We start from the raw sequence: 19,686 nt of genomic DNA, 5'->3' as shown, positions 1-19,686 counted from the left end.
TACCTTGGTCCCATGAGTTCTTTGCTTGTATGCCTCTCACAGGACTCCCTCCTTCTGTTTTCCTACCTATTGTATTGTAATCGCTCACTTCACTTTATATTCTGCTTTACACTGTCCTTGACAGCATCTGATGAAGTAAACCCATGTTCAAGAAAGCTTGTGATCCATTTATATGTATTTTATTTATTTAGTCTATAAAGGTGCATATCTACTTTCTAAAAAAGGAATTGTCTCAAAGGATCTATTTTTGTAGTTTTTTTTAATGTAAAATGTGAAGAAAAGGCACACATTTGACAGTAGGTCAGTAAGACTTCTGTTTGGCCTTGGTTTTACTTATAATTAGAACAAAGTATATGATCGTCCCCTTTATCAGCCCTGTGCAAAGCTCCAGCCATGTTGGTTTTCATGTTTGTTTTCTTGAGGGAAAATTTGCAGACTTGCCAAAGACTCTAACAAGAACAGTAAACAGTTTATTCGAATATATTGTCAATAGGCAGAAATTTGCCTACAAATGAAAATGCTAATGTTTGGCTTTAGGCTTTCTGGGGAATACAAATAAACTGTTGTTTGGTTTTTCTCCTTGGAGGTCTTGTAGAAAAGTGTTACTTTTTCCTATTCTTTTAAGCCTCTTATCTACTTTTCTAGCATCTTGCATAGCTTTTGATATTTATATTTTCATCTAGTTAATTTACATGAAAATATACTGGGTTTTGTTAATATTTTCCCAGTCAATAAATAGAAGTAATATAATTTGCTTTCTGTTCACTCATGAGTTATAAAAATCCCGTGTATTTGTTTGTCAGTGAGTGTTGAAAGAAACATATGCACTGGCATGTGTGTTGTAGCTAATTCTGTTTTTGCCTTAATGGAGTAGTTCACACTATGTTTATGTTTTGATGAGCTAGATGAGGGATTATGATTTGGGTTAGGACAGGCTCCCGTGAAACTGTTTTAACAAAAAGTTTCATATTCAGTACCCTGCAAATCAGTCTCATCTATAGGGATCTGTAAGCCTTTCAGATCCAGTCTGTCCAGTTTTCCATGGCACCTTCAGAAGAAGCCTGAGGATGTGAACAGGTGTAACACCAAACTGTTTTAAAAGGGGAAAGAGAATTACTGTACAGGAGCTCCAGCCAGCTGAACTGATGTAACTGTCTGGTCTGTTTGCTCTCATACCAGTACAGAGGAGCAAAAACTATAATCTTAAACCTTAATGAAACAGGTTGAAAATTACAATAGTTTAGTTATTATTTAGAGGAGGATAATACACAAATACAGGAATTGGACTGGATCACATGTTAAATTTAAAATACTTTAACTGTTCATCTGCTCACACCCTAAAAGAATAAGTAACTGGAAGTTTACATGGGTTCTAAAACCACTTCAAAACAGACCCATGAGAGATTTCAGCAGTCTTCACAGAGAACAGTCTTCACAAAATGGTAATAAAAAGCATACTCTATCAAATAACGAGAGCATTGTTTCCTTTAGTATGTAACTTTTATTTTCCTCAGTGCCTTTATGATAGTGAATTAAGCATAGATTAAAAATGTGTGAATGAAAAATAGATATAGATTATTTTGAGAGAGTTAAGGTTGTTAGTCGAAGGCAACTGTGAAAGTTTAAAGCTGCCTAGTGTCTTGGCTAAGCTAGAGACATAACTGCTGCTGAGCCTGAGTGGCCTATCGCCCAGGCCTACACAGCTGTGAACCAGGGTGAACACCGACTTTAAATAACTTTCTTAACAGCTTTTTGAACTGTGAACTCAAAAGTCAGGATGTTCCAGAACTACGTTTAGCATTCTCAGCATTTTAATTATTTTCCATCATTTGTGATAGAAATTATTTGCTACAAAGATAAACCTTTGATTGATTTTACCATCTACTATAAGTTAGATGATGCCATTAAAGTACTGTAATATTGAAACCAGGGAGCAGTCTGCAGAGCTGTGTTGCCTTTTAATTTGGACTGCAACACCCAGAGACCCCCAAGGGCTTGGGAACAAGGGACAAAGGAAGAGGAAGCTTGAGGATGGAGTAAGGGGAAGAGAAAGCAGTGTGCACGTGGAACCTGGTCAGCCCTACACAGAGGTGTGCACATTGGAGCTGGAGATCTCGCTGCCTGCATCAACCAGGACTGTGGACTAAAGGAGCTGGACTCAGATTCGGGGGCAGCTGCTATTTGAGTGCTCTAGGGACCAGAGCAGAGTTGGACAAGGTCTGGCTCACAGGCTGTATCAGGCCTGTGGTAGACTCCATTACCCAGCAGCCCCTGCAGTGGCCTTGCCTTTGGGCTGCTGCCCCTGGACCCAAACCCACTGCCTTGGCACCCCAGCCCATCCCTAGCACCTACTTCTGGGGGCAGGACCTGTGCAGGCAGGTTGCATAGCTGGACAATTGGTATGGGGCCATGGCAGGGAGTGAGATGGGCGGGCAGAGCCAGGGAGACCCCAGGATCTTGGGCTGGTGACAGTGCAGGGCTAGGGCCATGGCAGAGCTGCAATCCACTGCTCTCACACCCCTGCAACAAGCATGTGCTTCGTGGGCAGGCATGTGTAGGGGGTAGATCACAGCTGTGCCATGGCCCTGCACTGTCACCACCCCAAAGCAGCTCCCTCTCCCTGTCCAGCTGTGCACCTTGCCTGCACGGCTCCTGACTGCTCTTCATGGAGACCCCAGGAGCAGCGGGGCCGGGGCCGGGACCAAGACCAGCGAGAAGCTGCACAGGCAAGGCCTGCTGAGAAGTGGAGTCTAGCTGCCAGCCAGATCCACCATTTTGCCCACCCCTGGACTAAAGGCTTGTTTGGGGACACTTCCGCAGGTGTGGGGAGAGAAGTTAAGGTACTGAGTGTAAGTTATCATAGTGCTGATGTTTCTTTACCTTTTACCTGTTCCCTCCCTTTGGCCTGTTGGCTTGTGACCCTAATCCCTATGATTTTTTATATAAAAGTGGGAACTCCCCCTTGCTTCTTGTGCCACTTTCTAAGGCTACAGGCTTGGCACATTATGTGTAGTAACTTAGAAGTAGAAACTACTCTGAAAAATATAGTTTCTGTTGTTGCCTTTATAGGACCTTGAAGTTTAAAAAAAGTCAGTGAAGTGTCTGGGCATATATTATGAATAACTTGTTTTACTGACACACTGTACACACAAGTATTTTGACACACAGCAGTTGTGGTCAAATATGAGGCAGGCAGTCCATCTTTCCTAAATTCCTAAACAGCAGTGCCTGGTTTCCTGGAAGCAACTCTACCTCAAAAATTGCCTCTAAGCAGAGCACAAGATGGAAGGTAAACAGTCCTGCATTTACAGCTGTATTTGTACAGAACTTTGTAAGACAAAAAATAACTGTATAACACATAGTATGTTTTTTCAAGAGTGAGCATTTACTTGCACTGTAAAAACTTAGACTTTGCTGGGTAACAATGCTGTCTCATGACACCTGTTTTAATACAGTCTCAAGCCACACACGCTTTCGGTTACTTGTTATTCTTGACATCTTTACTTTCAGTTATTAAATTGCTTTTGGTGCTAAACCAAGAAGTGAAAGAACTGATTATAGTATGCAGAGCTACTACTGTGAAATGTTTTTAGACCTGACTGTACCCAAATGAGAAGAATTATGGCTTTGTAGCATATGTAGGGGGAATTTGTGGAGGTGTGGGGGGCTGTGGATGTGTGCGTGGAGTTTGGAGCCCAGAGAGAAAGGTTCCTGCATACCTTGGCATGATGTGGAGTACTGTGGGTCAGGAGTATGGGGCAGCAGCAGGGCTGGGGGGGCTGTGGCTTGTGACTGAGGGGCAGAGACATACACACAGAAATCACCCAGCAGGTAAGTGTGTAGGGGGAAAGAGGTATAGGGGAGTGGAGGAGCCACATCGGGGGCCCCCATGGTGAGGAAGGGAGTGGGGCAGGGCTGGGATGAATGGGGCCCCAGGGCCAGGGTGAGTCTTGGGATGGAGCTGTGGGCAGCTAGTCTAGGAGTGTGTGGGGTGTGTTATGCCTCCCACCACCAGGCAGGCAGAAGACATGGTGCAGCCAGTGCGCAGCTCCTGGGGCAAAGGCAGCGGGCTGCAAAGCCCCAGCCTGCAGCAGCAGCCTGCAGCCACCCCATGCACAAATCCAGGGGGCATGTGCTGCCTGTGCCTTTCCAGGAGGTGCACGCAGCAGCGGGAGCCCCCCCTGTGCCCCTGGATGAGCTGCCTGTGGCTCTATCCCATGACCTGCCCCAAAACTGGGGCCCCATTCACCCAGCCCTTCCCCCACTCCATCCCTCAACATGGGGGCCTTGATCTGCCCCCACCAATGCCCCTTCTTTCCCCCATGCCCCTTCCCCTTCACAGACTTGCCTGCTGATCACTGCTCCACATGCCGCCGGGTTGCATTCCTAAGCAGCTGTGGCTGCAGCTGCATGTCTGTGTCTGTCTGTATGTGCCCTTCTTCCTCCCTCCCCACCGCCCACTGCCCTGTGGTCCTCTGTGCTGCCGACACTGCCTTGTGGGGCAGCCTGGAGGTGGCAGTGACTGCAGTAGAGTGGAGCCCAGGCACAGTCTCCAAAACCACATTCATGATTAATGTGTTAAAAAAAATTAACACAATTATCATGTTAATCACATCTGTTAACTATGATTCATTGACAGCCCTTATCTAGATCTGTACATTGCTCTATATTAGAATTCTACAATTATACATATTACTACCGAATAAAGTTTGCTGTTGCGTTCACTCCATGGGAGGACTCATTTTGCATGAGAACAGCAAACTCATTTTGTATTTGCCCTCTGGAATGAAACATCCAAACTGCCCCCAAATATAATAGCTAAGTGCTATTTATGGCTCACCGTCTCTGTGCTTTGCTTCCTATTCCATAAAATGGAACTAATATTTTCTTACCTCAAAACAAAGCTGTAAAGTTCAGGTCTTTAATGTAGCTCAAACTGTGCTCATGAGTGCTGTAGAAAAGCGTATAGATTGATAACAAAATGGTCATATTATCACTTCACTTGAAGAGAATATAGTTGGACATTATTTTCATCCATTGTAAATAGAATCTGTTTTAAAGAAACACATATTTTAAAGATTCCCTTGGGTGTTTTTAGTGCAATGTACACTGTCGCTATTGTGTTACTGAACATATCACAACATTTGTATTTGACAGAGTAATAAAATGTGTGTTGTATGAGAGAAATCCAAGATGGCATAAAACATAAAGTTTAGAATGAAAACCTCTATAACTGAGCAGATCATATTTTATAGATATACTCTTCCAATCCAAAAGCTAATTTAACCACCCACAAAATAATTAGTTCATTCACAAGTATACCTGTTCCAATTTCACTAAAGATGCTAACATCTGCATAAAACCTAAAGACAGCATGCTGATAAAAGTATCTGTCATTGCATTTAGGTTTGTGGTGATCATTATTTTACTTTCCTTTCTCCTTACCTTTAGTTGGAGAGCTGCAGAGATTACAGGGACAAAGAGCAGGATGCTGAAAAGTACATTTAATGCTTGGTGGCAAGAAATTCTCACTATGTTATACCCATGTTTTAAAAGGATAATAACTGAAGGATAATGGTATAGGCAATATTGAAGTTGTACAGATGAGGTGAATGGGGACATTGTGGCTTGTGATGGAAGGCCTTTGATATAGCAGCTTCAGAAATTAGATTAGGGTGTATATCATACCGCATACTTTCTCAGTTGTGCTGTAAATTTAATGGCAGGGTTTTGTTGAAACGAGCTCTTGTGGTCTGTGAGCAAGAAAATCAATCTATGAGTGCCTTATCATTCTTCTGTATCCTTGGTGGAGATGCAATTAAATTCAGTCAGAAAGGTCACAGTTTGGGGAGACGTTAACCTCTCACTAACCCTGTGTGTGATACTGCCACTGACTATGAGTTAATAAAGATATCAGTTGGCACTGTTAGTTCTCTTATTCATATATAAAATACTTAAAGGAATATACATGCATACTAAGTACATCTTTGTGCATTGCATTAATGGATTTCTGGTATGTTTGTAATGCTTTTAATTACACTGCAGTGGTACTGAGTGGACATGCGGTTTGACTCCACATTTGATGGGTAAAATATTTTAAAATAATTTACTGAAATTAATATTTATACAGCAATATGTCAAAGAGACATAACTGTATCTCATTTTCAGACTGTGATGATAATTGTAACAGCTGCAAACACCTACTGTAAAAATTAGTTTCAATTCCAAAATGCACCAGAGTGTCTGAAATACTGTTTGTATTAAACACAATTGATCCAGATGTGGGAAAATGTAATTCCACTCATTGAGTCTTAGTTATTAGTTAAGTGTGTCTTGACCTTTTAAATCTTTGTAATGAAATGATGGTGGTACTATTTAAATTTAACATTTTATCTGCATTTTGATTGTGATTTGGGAGCAGTTTCTTTTAAACAGTCACACATCTACCCTGTTAGCTATAAAATACAGTGCAATGTGACATCATAAGTATTAATGAATGTGATTCCAGAGACATGCCAGAAAAACATCACGTTTCACAGTCCTTTTCCCATGAGAAGCCGTATTTTAAAGTGTTGTCAACCTGAATTTCTTTCTCAAATTTAACTTCTTAAAGCCTTGTTTTTTTAAAATTAATTGGCATCTAAAATAGTTGATTCAGTATTGACTCCTAGGTAGCAGTGTATAATTAAAAAATAACAAATGTAATACTTATATTTTAAGGAGGTGGGAGTAATCTAAATTACTACACATCCATTAGTCTGACCTTAATATTATGGAAGACTTTAGAACAAATTTTAAAAGAATTAATTACTAAATGAAAAATGGAAGAAAATGCTGATAGTTTGTGCCTTCTTTAAAATAACTGATTGCTTGGACTAGGGGTGTCAAACTTGTGGCCCACAGAGATGTCATGCTATGAAACACCAGTTTGACATGGCCATGAACAAGGTCAAATGCAGTCCTTGGTAAGGTATTTTCAGTATAATTATGGAAGCACTAATCTCATTGCATGAGACCCTGGTAAGACCTCTTCAGGTATATTTTAAATACTTGTAGTCACCCTCATTCAAGGAAGGTTAACTCAGTCTGAAGTAGATACGGTATAGGACTGCTAGGATAATTGGGGAAGAGAGGACCTGTTTTATGAGAGGAGACTAAAAGAATTTAGCTTTTTAAATCTAGCAAAACAAGAGGGGATATGATTACGGCCTGTAAATATATCAGATAAATATCCAGGATGAAGAAGAGAAACCAAAATGACAAAGGTGGTATAAGTAGTAGTGGTATAAGCTGGCCGTGAATACATTTTAACTGGAAATGAGAGCAATCAGATTCTAGAAGAGCCTTCAAACTGGAGTACAAGGAGAAAACCCTGACTCATTGTTTGGATCTTGATCAATTTACAAAAGGGATTATGTAACATCACTGACTGGGGCTGGAATTGATGAGCCCAGAAGTCTCTGTCAGTTCTGAATTTCTGCTTTTCTGATCGCTGTTGTTCTTGGGTGTTTGGGAATGATGGAGTGTGTCAAAATTCAGCCTGTAGTAATTTTTCTATCTTGAAAACTTTCTTAGCTGGTGTGTTTGATGCATACACTTTAGTAAGAATACACTCTTGTGCACAGACCTTAAGGATACCAGAGCTATAAGTACTTTTTGGTTTTGAAGCAGAGTACTTCAGAGGCCCCATGTGCTGCATCAGCCTGCAGGGAAGGAAGCCATTAGTGAGCTTCTTGCCTAGTGTGGAGAATGAGGTTTTGTTCTGCTCGTCTGATAATCTGTCCTGGCTGGTGGGGAGGAGGTTCCCGAAGGCTGATCCAGCTGCTGGAGTCTTCTGCTATAATCATCTACTGTTACCCTGCTGAAGACTAATCATTCAGACCTTAGAAATAAGATGGAATCACATAGGCAGTTGAAAGCAAAACATGGACCAGAGCCTCAGGGAGGCAACTGAAATGTGGAAAATTATGAATTTGTGTAGCATTAGGACATTGCAGATGCTAGGAGTGAAGTTGTGAACTAAGGCCTAGATATAACAATGCCATTAAGCTTGTGAGTAGCTTAATGGCATTGGTACAATGGCAGTTCATTACAGTAGCATTGCTCATGACTAAATATAGCATGCATTTGTCTAGACTCCTTCCTAACCTAGGTGTAAAGTCTTGATTTTTTTTTTTTTGTGCCCTTCCTATTGCTGGGGCATACACTTTTAGCTTTACTCTGTTGTACTTCCAAGGCATGCTGTTGGCAGCGAGCATTGTAGGATTTTTTTAAAATCGAGTTTTGTGGTCTGTGCTGAAGAAGGCATTGTTTGCTTGCAGTTTTTACAAGCATTTGGGTAGAGATGCTGTCCTCTAAGCTGTGGGAACCCGGTGTGTGAAAGATGGGTATATTGCAATGATTGCTTTGACCCTGCATCTATCTCAGAATAATGCTATTGGACTCTGGACAATTACAGTTCTGCACAGCTGCAGTCTGCTGTAATATTCAGATTAGACTTAATGCCTGGCTCTTTTTCCTCTTCTCTTCCCTACAGTTCCTTACTTCAATTGGTGCTTTGAGATTAATATCACTCAGAGTAGAACATCTGTCATAATTTTTATTCTAACTGATGTTGAAAACACAGCATTTACAATTTCCCAGAAAATGCTGCAATTTGTTCTGTCCATTTATATGTTAATGTCTGCATTTCTTTAATAGTCAAATGAGAGAAGAATATAGATGACAATTTACTCCACAAACAGCATGCCAGTCTTGCTTTTTGGACTAACCATACTAAGGAGCTGGATTGTATTATCTATAAGTAGCAAAATCATTTGCTTTTCTCTCAAAATATTAAAGTAGGATCACCTCATCTCTTTTTGTAAAGATGTTCCCTAATCCATCCCCACTACGACTCTTTGTTAAAATTATATTATGTGCACTAAGTGAGATTTTATAACTGATGTGAGTTTCCCATATTTACTTAAATATAAGATGACTCTGATTATAAGATAATCCCCAAAGATTCTATATATGAAAAATGTATACAATTGTTATAATTTTCCAGGTACAGAATCTAATTATTGGAGGCTTGCATTGAGTTTGCCCCCCTCCCACTGCTACAGCAGGGAAAATAAGTCTGGAGGGTTAGATAGTCCCTTTGTCCTCTCCTCCCCCAACTTCTTCCCCCTGCATCTCCTTCCCCGCTTACTGTCGGACCCTGCTCTCCTGCTCTCCCTGAGTACATGTAAGTAAGGAACAAATTTGAAAAACTGTTCTTGAAATAAACATAGCTGTAGTAATTTGTATATAGTACCCATAGATTTAGTTCATGTCAAATTGATGCATTTTACTTTTTCGAAACTGCTGCAAGTTTTAGCACAGGTACTACACACACTTCTAAGTAGCAAGTTTGGCATACACACACACACACGCACGCACACAAACTGTGCATATTAGTCCAAAGTCAAAGGGGATATACCATATAGTTCATTGGGCTGGACCCAAGCAGAATCAACAGCATGTCAAACCACGGTGAGCCCACAGCTTAGCACTACTCAGTATGTGTGTGGACTCCAGGTACCTCCTTCCCACCCCACAAAGGATCCACATGGTAATTAGCCCTCCACTCATGACTGGAACCAGGTGTTCTTGTCCTGAGCCCTTTGATCCTCCAAAACTTTATACTCTGATGAGACACAGGGCAGCCTGGTCTGGCTCCACTTCCTGCAGGGCAGGGCCACACTAATCATATGTTATAGGCTTTGAGACATGGCGAGAGAAGGATTCTGGGTGAACTGTGCTTGGTCCAGCCCACTGGGCTGTGGAGGCCTAGGGGAGGGCAGCAGAGCTGGGAGCCCAAGCCCAGCATGTCTCTGCCCTGTGCATATGGAGATCTGAGGGAAATGGGTCCCCCTGCCCTCCCGCCCCCCCTGAAGTGTTCTCAGTGGAGGGAAGCAGGCTCCAGGCCCTGTGCCTCCCAGACAAGATGCCTGCTGCCCTGTCCCTTTCCCCGCAGGGCTTTACGGCCACGCATTCTGGCCCTGAGTCCCAAGCCCCATCCACTGCCCAGCTGGGCAGCAGCCCCAGCCCTTCCCAGCTCCTTCCCTCCCTCCCTGTTGGGACCTCAATTCTCCCTACTCCCTCAGACTTAACCTGCAGGAGCTGCTCTCCAAGCTGCCTGGTGGCCAGGTGCATATACATGCACATGGTTCTGCCTGCCTGACAACCCTCCTCCCACTCCTTCGAGCCCCTTGTAGGCTGAAACTCTGCCAGCCTGCAGAGAGGTCTTTGCAAAAGTGTAGAATCCATGTGTTTCTCCATTAAAATGAGAAACCTGTTTTTCTCAGGTAAAAAAGGAAATCCACATTTTTCTCTGTGTTTCCGTGCGAAACTAAAAACCCTGCCATCACTTCGGTCTTTGGATTATTAAGCACGATTCCATGTCTTTCTCCTACTGAGACTAATCATTGCACTAGGTCTTTTTGCTCTTCTAAGGTACTGGTATCAAAACAATATAATCTGTAGCTCTCAAATTACTACATCTTCTGCCTCCAATTCTCAAAACACCCCTTCACCTGCTAGTGTTTTGTACATGATCCTTTCTGAATTGAAAGGTTTAAAGAAGTTGACAAAACACAGATGTAGAGCATATCCTCTCTTGCTTTCTCCATCATGAGTCTCAGATGCATCACCTGGTTTCTTGTATCTTTGCCCTGCTGAAATCCTGCTTGTTCTGTTGCAGTCTCTTTCTAATTTATTATTTATTCTTGACAGAACTATTCTTAACAGTGTTTCTTCTGGAACTTCATCTGAGCTAGGAGCTTTCCCTGACTTGGTCTTCATAGCCAGGACTACTTCAAAATTAACAGCTGGTGATTCTTGTGTGTAAACCTTCCAATTGACCTTGATGGTTTCAGTATCCTAATATAATTATTTACAGTAATTCCTCCATCCTTTACATCTTTAGAGTCACCAAATGTTGTGCCTGATTTGGATTGTCTTACTGATGGTTCATAGAATCATAGAAGTAGGGTCAGAAGGGACCTTGTAGATCTTCAAGTCTGACCCCCTGCCTGGGCAGGAGAAAAAAGTGGGCTCAAATGATCCCAGTCAGGTAGGCATCAAGCCTCCTCTTAAAGACCCCCAGGGCAGGAGCCAGCACCACTTCCCTTGGAAGTTGGTTCCAGATCCTAGCCGCCCTGACTGTGAAGTAGTTCTTACGGATGTCTGATTTAAACCTCCTCTCTGACAACTTGTGGCTGTTATTCCTTGTTATGCCAGGGGGCGCTAGGGGAAACAAGGTCTCTCCCAAACCCTACTGGTGCTCCCTAGTGAGTTTATAGACGGTCACCAGGTCCCCCCTCAGCCTTCACTTGTGAAGGCTGAACAGGTTCAGGTCCCGCAGTCTCTCATTAGAGCTGGAGCAGCAACTGCTGCCCCCACTGCCACTTGTACTCAAATCTAAGACAAGCCCCCCCCCATGTTGAATGGCGATGGGGGGGACAGGACGGGACAGGACAGGACGGATGGATGGTGAACTCTCAACAAATGGAAGGTTCTCCTTAGACCTACTGTATTTACTCAAATCCAAGTCAAGGTCCATCCGTCCTTCCTGTCCCGTCCCCCCCCATCGCCATTCAACATGGGGGGGGCCTGTCTTAGATTTGAGTACAAGTGGCAGCAGGGGCAGCAGTTGCTGCTCCAGCTCTAATCCCAAGCCCAGGCTTACAGTTAGTTAGAGCAGCAGCCACTGCACCTCCCCCCTACCTTTACAAATGTATAGTTTTTATGTCTAGAGTCTAATTATTGGAAGGTCATCTTAAATTCATTGTGCATGTCTGCATATGCATGAATGCACCTTTGCTACTGTGCGCTAAATTTAGTACCACTAACATGAGGTACTACATAAATGTGTAGCAGCTGACAGTGATGCGCCCTACCAGCACCACACTGTACCTTTTTGTGATGCATACTGCACAGTTGACTAATTCTATTTTGCATTAGCACAGATTTTGCTGTGATGTGCTAACGCACAGTAGAATTAGTCTACTGCACATTAAGCGTCTCATATAGACTCACCCAGTGTCATCCTGGATTCAGGTAAATAAAATATTAGCAATCAAAGGAAAGAATTGGGTCACTGCATGAATTTTCACCAAACCAACCAGCTCTGAACCACACGCAAAATAATAACTGCACACACAAAGGAACAGGGAAGAGAGAGTATTGATGGCAGGAAAAAAAAAACCCTTAGGTCCTTTCCATTTTAAAACTCTGACTTTTCATAAAGAGCTACATTCCCAAGGATCTCATCTGCTCTATAACATGGGCAACACCTGAAGGATCAGGCCTGTTGGAGCTCAAGCTGTGTCCATCCAGCTGGCAGCCCAGCCAGCAGTGATGCAGGGTTGTGAGCTCTGGAGAAAAAGAAGGATTGGGCCCCCAGGAGCTGGACACGCCCTGGTGGGGCCAGGTGGCTGGAACAGGGTGGAGCTTGGCTTGGCAACATGGCAGCCTGAGGCCAGTTCCTGCTGACCCCACAATCTGCTGGGCTGTGCAGGGTCTGGCTGCTGGCTCCCTCCACCTGGTTTACCTGGCGGTAGCCACACTTGGCAGGTACTTGAAGCTCCTGAACCCTCTGAGACAGGGGTGTACAGGGATCTTCCTGTCCCTATGAAGCTTTGGAGGCAGCTGTGAGCAAGTCAGGCTTCCCATATGCTGCATGCAGCCCCAACTCAGACAGGCAGCACTGAGCCCTACGCTCCATACCTGGAACTGCCTGGCTGCTAGAGGGGCTTCAGGCACTTGCCAACTGTGGCCACTGCCAGACTAGCCAGGCTGGAGGGGCCAGTGGCCAGACCCTGCACAGCCCGGCGGAGCTCAGGGTCTGTGGAAATTGGCCTCAGGCTGCAGCTGCTGAACTCTGCCCTACTGCAGCCACCTGGCCCCAGCAGGGCATCTGTCCATGTTGTGGAGGTCAGATTCTTCTTTTTCTCTGGAGCTCGCCTCCCCCATGCTGCCACTGGCTGGGCTACTAGCCAGCCAGATACTGCCTGACCTCCAAGGGCCCTGATCCTTTTCAGAGCCCAGGCAGGGGCAGTACAGGGGTGGGGAGGAGTCCAGAGAAAAAGGGATTCAGGCCCCTCAGAGCCCAAAAAGCAAGCCAATTCTGCCCCTAGCTGCTAGTCCTGTCCCTGCTCCGCAAGCCTTTAGTGGCAATTCGCAGCTTTGCAGGTGAAGGACAGCCAGAGATGGTTTTTTGCATTAAGGTGCAACTGCTCCACTATGCTGAACAACACTAAGCTGAGTTAACATTTGTTTGATTTACAGCATGAGGTGCAACAAGGACCTTCGATGCTATGAATGGACTGGCAGCAGTATCGTACCTAGATTCCTGGCGGCCCTGGGCGAACTTTTAGTATCAGGCCCCCGCTTTGCCAGAGATAATGATAATAATAATCAGACAACAGGGGAAAAAAATACCATTTTTGGGCCCCCTTTCTGCCTGGGCCCCAAGCGACTGCTTGGTTCACCCATGCCTGTGTCCAGGTCTGACTGGTGGAAAAGGGGAGGCGGAAAGGACACTGCTAAGAGTGGTAAGAAGTGAACTGATCAGATTACTTGAAATGAACAGGGCAGTTAGCACCTTGAGGGACACTGGAATTAACAACCAGCCCAGGCAGTGGAATAAGAACCCACAGTTGCTGTTAAGACCTTAGTAAACAATCTAATCTGTGGATGAGGTCTGGTTCCACACCGTTGTGTTTAAGCTGGGTTTTTAAGGTTTTTGTTTAAGGATGGCTACTCTGAGGTCAGTGATGGAATGTCCAAGGAGATCAAAGGATTTTGCTATGGGGTTTTGTGGATTTCTGGATGCCAGATGGGTGTCCACACATTCTTTTATGTAGGGATTACCTTGCCCAGCCAATGTAAACAGCAGAGGGGCACTTTAAGCAGGTAATGACATATATAACATTGGTGGAAAAGTAAGTTAATGAACCCCACACATACTATAATTTGTGTTGTTTAGTCCAGTGATGATGTGGTCTGTGTTCATCAGGGGGCACAATATAGACAGAAATAACATAAGTAGCCTCATTCCTAAAGTATGAACTTCTCCATTTACATTTTACCCTTAAATTAAATTGTGAGGTATAATTTTTTTCTTCATCATTGATACACAATTATAACAAGTTCTTTCAACTGTAAATTGTAGCTTACCTAAAACAGTTAACATTATTTAAAACCAAACAAGGACTGAAATCAACAAGAAATGTCATAAATGTAAAAAATAAAATAAAGTAAATTAGAAAAGTGCAATCTCTTCTGCATTTTAAATTGAATGCAAATCAACCCCTTTCATTACTGAGGTTCAACCAAGAAGTTTTTCAGTCAAATTGTTCAGATGTAGTTGCATGGATTTACAAATGATTCTTGTATGTACCACATTCTCATCCCATTTGAATTAATTTTTGGTAAATATACAATCAATCATGGTATACATGCACAAGTATTCAAGGAAAGTGAATTTTAAACCTAGGTTCTTGGGTCTTCTCACCGGACTGTTTTACTGGGTAGGACATTGCTTAGTACTACAAGGTACAGTGTTCTCAAAACTCCTTTTGATGGGTCTTTTCAGTGGTAGGTAAATGGTCCAAATAAGGATGTTACTGCATGAATATGCACAGAGAATATTTAAACTCTATACCTGAACAGTCTTGCACTAGTCAGATTAATTTTTTTATGGGCATGATGTCTTAAGAAAGACCCAAGTCCAAATAGGGCAGAAGCTTGCACGTATGTTTGGATGATTCTTGAATAAAAATAGCAGTACTAGTAATACAATGTGTTCCCAAACTACCAGTAGTTTTACTAGAAAAGAAAGTGAGCTTTCTTAGTGGTTTGTCATCCAAATGTTAACCTAGCTTGATCCTGCTTAGCTTTTAAAGTCTCATAGTATCATTGCTCAAGAAAGCAATCAAAATAAAAAGGTTGACCCACATAGTTCTTTCTATGAATAATTGAGAGCACTTCTCTAATTTTCATTATATCTGTAGCTGTTTCCTAGAGATTCCTTACTGTATACACTGACTCTTTGACATAATAGTTCCCATAGCAACACCTGTTGATGACAATAATACTGCAGCATGCCAATAAGCCTTGGTACCCCAATTCATACTGTGTCAGCATGTCAAGGTCGTGTTTAGTGGTGCTAATTGCCCATGAGATCCCCTTACTCTTTTTCTGAAAGGTGTCTCATCTGGAATTGGTTCCCCTAATCGTTGCAGACTGATCTGGAAATGGAGTGTTACCACTCTGAGTACAGGTCACAATGCAGCTGATAACATGTGGCCTAAACATTCCAGGCCAACTATTATATTGTGCTACTGAGCAAGCTCTAGGTGTCTTTTGCTGGGAAACACCAAATGAATCTTTTTAAATACGCATCTTGGATGAAAATACTCCCTTTAGATTGTTTGTCAGCTGTCCAAATGCACAGTAATTCAACATGCTTCATTGCTTTATAGTTTATTCAAAAACATTAACTCTCCCCCTCCCCCCCAACCTCATTATTACAGACAACCTAAACACAGTGCAGCCAAGATACTCTAATGAATGTTCGGGCTTTTTTGGGTTGTTTTTTTTAATGTCTGAAGTCTCTTTTTTTTTTTTTTTTTTGGCTTTTGCCGATTTTGTTGATAATTACTTTCTAACTGAGAAATTCAGAGCAGCACTATTAAAAGGATTCCTCTTGCCTTATAGAAGTGTGCTTAAAAGTGCCATGTGGCTTGTTTTTTTAATTTTTCTTAGCAAGAGTTTTATTTTCTTTTGACACCTATTTAAGCATTGTGTTGGTTACACACTCCACAAAGTCTAGAAAGTGTTTTTTGGGGATTTTTTTTTCTTTTGCTTTTACAGGAGACTATTTTCACACATTTACCTAGTAAGTTTTTGTTACTTGTACCTCTTTCTGCTAAAGAAGTTGTAATTGTTGCTCTTCTGCTACCTCTGTTTAGTACTTCCTTCCTGTTTTCCTGTGATGTCTGAAGTTTTTTCATTTGGTACCACATTTTGACACAGAAAGCACTCTGAACTAGTCCTACCTGCAAAAGTGGTTTTTGTTTCCTTTTTTAACATAAGGCAAGAGAGGAATTCACTGAAGTGTTTTCTTTACTGTTTGACATTCCTAGAGTGAAAACCATAGATGAATATAATTTATTTTAATCATCACATGGGAAATTGCTAATTTGGAGGTTATCCAAGACCTTTCTAAATTCCCAGGCAAGCACTGTTAGAAGCTCCAACCATCTAGAGTGCCTGAGCTTTACCTGGAAAAGCTGATTTCTATAGAAGAGTGATGCTTTCTGAATAATAAATAATTGGTGCTTTTATTTTCAAATTATGAAACAATCATTTCTGTCTCATTCTTGTCAATGGAGCATCAGTTTGAACAGATTGATTTTTACCATCCCCAGTTTAGCCCTAAGCTTTGTTTGAGAAGACCTACTCTTGAGCAGATCCGGCCAGGATATATATGGACATAGAAGGATCAGGCCATGTGGGCCTCAGTACTGGCACCTGAATATCACCTTCATTACCTATTTTGTTAGTGGTCAGCTTAGCAAAATATTCACATAACCTGTTTTCAGGTGCCAGAAGCCCTGACTTTCTTCTAGACAGCTGCTGACGTTTCCTGCTTCCTTCTGGGCCACTCTACAGCACACTTACATTTTTCCATGCTGAAAATGTAGGAGTTATGAATATCAAATTAAATACCAAAAGGAATACTGCACTGTAGACAATGTCCTGTCCCGCCCCCAGCAATTTAATTCAGTAAAAGCTTATTTCCAATATGTAAAGAAGAAAATAGTTAGAAAGTTAGATAGATATCTGTAGAGTATCCCATCTGCTACAGAGGAATGCCACATAATCCAGGAGTCTTGATTCAGAATTTAGGTTAAGCTTGCCACAGATTACATAGGACTTTTGTTGTTACAGTACTGTGATGAAATGGCAGTGGCAGTAAAAATACCCCATAATTGCACACCTGTAAGATTTCATTTGATTCAAAACAATAATAAAGGAGTTTCTAATGTGCTGAGGTTAGTTGTGTGGTACTTACTGGTGGGAGCCCTTGCTGCTGTTTTGTTGTGTGAGCATTTAGGTATTGTATGGATGTATTTGCCTCTTGAAAATCTGTATTATACACTGCACCTGATCTGTGTAGTTTCCCTGAGAAATACTTCATATTCTTAAGGTATTCTGTTTTCAGATAATACAACTTCCCATGCCTTATATTTGTGTACCTTCATTAAAGAATTAAATATAAAAGCCAGAAACTTTTTATAATGAAGGTAGATATTCTTAAAGTAGACTGCAAAAATATTTGCTCATGTTAAATAATCATTTATTGCAGTTAAAAATTGGGAAATAAAATATTAATAAAAATTCCTACAGTAATAGTAATCCACTACATGTGCGTATTTTCTGGGGTTTTGGCATTGTTCAGGAGCCAGTTGATTTGAGTTTCTGATTGCAAACAAACTGGAATAAAAATAACTTCATTCCTTCAGATTATTTTCAATTCAAAGGACTAAATGGGGATGGCAAGATTAACCCCAGTGCATAAAATTAAATATATGTAGGTCTTTGCAGGTTTAGAGCCTAAATAAAGAAAAGACATGACAAAAGTGAGGTAATGACAAAGGTAACACCAAAAGGAACCTAAGGTAAAAGGCTCTTGTAAATTATGTTGGCATTGTAAAAACACCAGCCTGGGAAACTTTTAAAAAATTGTTTTCAATGCTCCAAATTTGCCACTGCGTGGATGGGGAAGAATTTAAATGATGACCAGATAGAAGCAAATGAAATAATTAACTGACATAGTATGTCAAACTCACCACCAGCGGCATAACTAGAAGTAGGTGGAAGGGGTACCTGCCTTAAGCACCAAGGGTGGAGGGGTGCTGGACTCACCTCCCACCCCCATGGCACCAGAAACTTCAAAACAGTCCTCTGCTGCTGCTGTTGCTACTTTAAAAGCAGCAGCTGGGGCAGACAAACAGAGCATGGGGGTTGGTGGCAGGAGCTCAGATGGGACTGTTTAGGAGTTTCAGTGTGGGTAAGTCTGTACCCCCCCTGCCATCTCCGCTCTTGGAACTTGCACAGCGTCCCCCACCTCCCCTGCTCTCAAAATCTATACATGCCCCCACGCCCAGAACCCACTTACCCCTGCTCTCCCACGGGGTTTCCCCAGGCACCAACTGCTGTTACAGCATTGCTCACAAGAGAAACTCCATAACATGCACACAAGTCTGATTCTGATCCTATACACTGGGACTTAGATAAATCCAAAGCAATTCTAGCAATTTCAGTAGAGTTACTCTTCATTCACGACAGTGTAAATGAAAGCAACATTTAAAGCATTGAAAATGATGGCAATATAGTAACATTTGTAGCTACCTTTTGCCTAGTCTGTAGCAAGGGACAAACCATACTGGACTGAAACCATTTTTCAGTCATTTTTTTAAAAGATTTCCCAGCACAGTCTCTCTTGTGGTGCAGACAAAGCATTACTGGACTGTTGCTTTGGCGTACATGTGGGATTTATGTCATGTTGATTCGGTGACGAATCCAGCAGGCGATATCCAATGGTGTGAGTGGTATTGTTAACACATTAGTTACTAAGAGAGCTGAAAGCAAGAGCTTGGGCAGCTGGGTGAAGGAAGGAAGAGATGCAGCTGGAATAAAGAGCAAGAGGCAGTAAGAGGAAGAGGCATGAACAGAGGAGTGCAGTCGAAGAGGAAGCCATGGAGCGTAGGTTGCAGATTTACAGAGGTTCTTACATAGGCATGTCTTGTCTTATTAGTGTGTTGTTTGTTTTATTAAGGGGAAGTGCAGAAGATTTTTGCTTGGACTTACTTCAGTAGTAGAAGCCTTTTCTTCCTCACCCACTGGGTTAACTATGTTTAATAATAAGCATGCTTCAGTATGAATTTTGTGTCTCAGAAAGGAAAAGATTGAACTATTGGCAGTTACTATAGACAAACAGGAAAGGGGCAACATATAAGGTTTCAAATGTTTGGGTCTCTTTCTTTGTTGGAAAATTGACCATATGGATAGAATTATGTACATTGTAAATGGGAAAATGCGTCCATGAGCATTTTTTAAAATTCTAGCATTTTCATGCAATTAAACTAATGCATCTTTCCAAGGATGCAGTAAGTAAATTTCCAGCATTATGAGCACAGGCAAAATATTGTTATCTTATCAGGCCTTATCAAACTAAATTGTGATCTGGTAATTTAAAATGCAACGTCACAAAAATAAAAGAGGGGCAATTTTGAAGGATATGTTAAAAACTTAGTTGTTGCTTAGCTAATACAATCTCCCAGCAAGAGCTTTTGCTCCCTATTCTGGAATGCCTCACTACTGAGTACTTTTAAATATATTCATGTGGTATCCTATTTGGAATTAAAAAATGAGACTGTGTGTATAGATATTACCCAAAATCTGGAGTCCACTCAGATAATATTCCTGCTTTTGATCCTCTGTCTTCATGGAACAAAATGAATCTTGATCCCTTTATGAAAGGGTTTATATCATGTGGATGCCTACCATACTGAGAACTTGGGCTGTGGGATGTTTTGGGTCATCAACAGATTTGTGTTTCTCGGAATTTAGCTAGAACAATGATGCAGA

The 19,686-nt window shown here is 42.0% G+C and overlaps 1 protein-coding gene across 4 annotated transcripts in view; it reads left to right on the top strand.

Moving 5' to 3' along the window:
- The window catches only part of PAG1 (phosphoprotein membrane anchor with glycosphingolipid microdomains 1), a 200,508-nt gene that overhangs the window by 82,771 nt on the left and 98,051 nt on the right, over nt 1-19,686 (top strand). The window contains exon 1 of one of the 4 annotated variants that reach the window (XM_019527840.1): nt 1,402-1,442. The exons of the other annotated variants lie outside the window; for them this stretch is intronic. The gene's annotated coding sequence lies outside the window, so the exon portion shown is untranslated. Of the gene's footprint in view, nt 1-1,401; nt 1,443-19,686 lie in introns of those variants that run through there. 4 annotated transcript variants of the gene reach the window in all.

Source organism: Gavialis gangeticus, unplaced genomic scaffold (genome assembly GCF_001723915.1).
Source record: "Gavialis gangeticus isolate Ggan-Ray unplaced genomic scaffold, GavGan_comp1, whole genome shotgun sequence".
Lineage (NCBI taxonomy): Eukaryota > Metazoa > Chordata > Crocodylia > Gavialidae > Gavialis > Gavialis gangeticus.
Note: the sequence above shows the minus strand (reverse complement) of the source record. Positions and strands in the feature narration are given on the sequence as shown.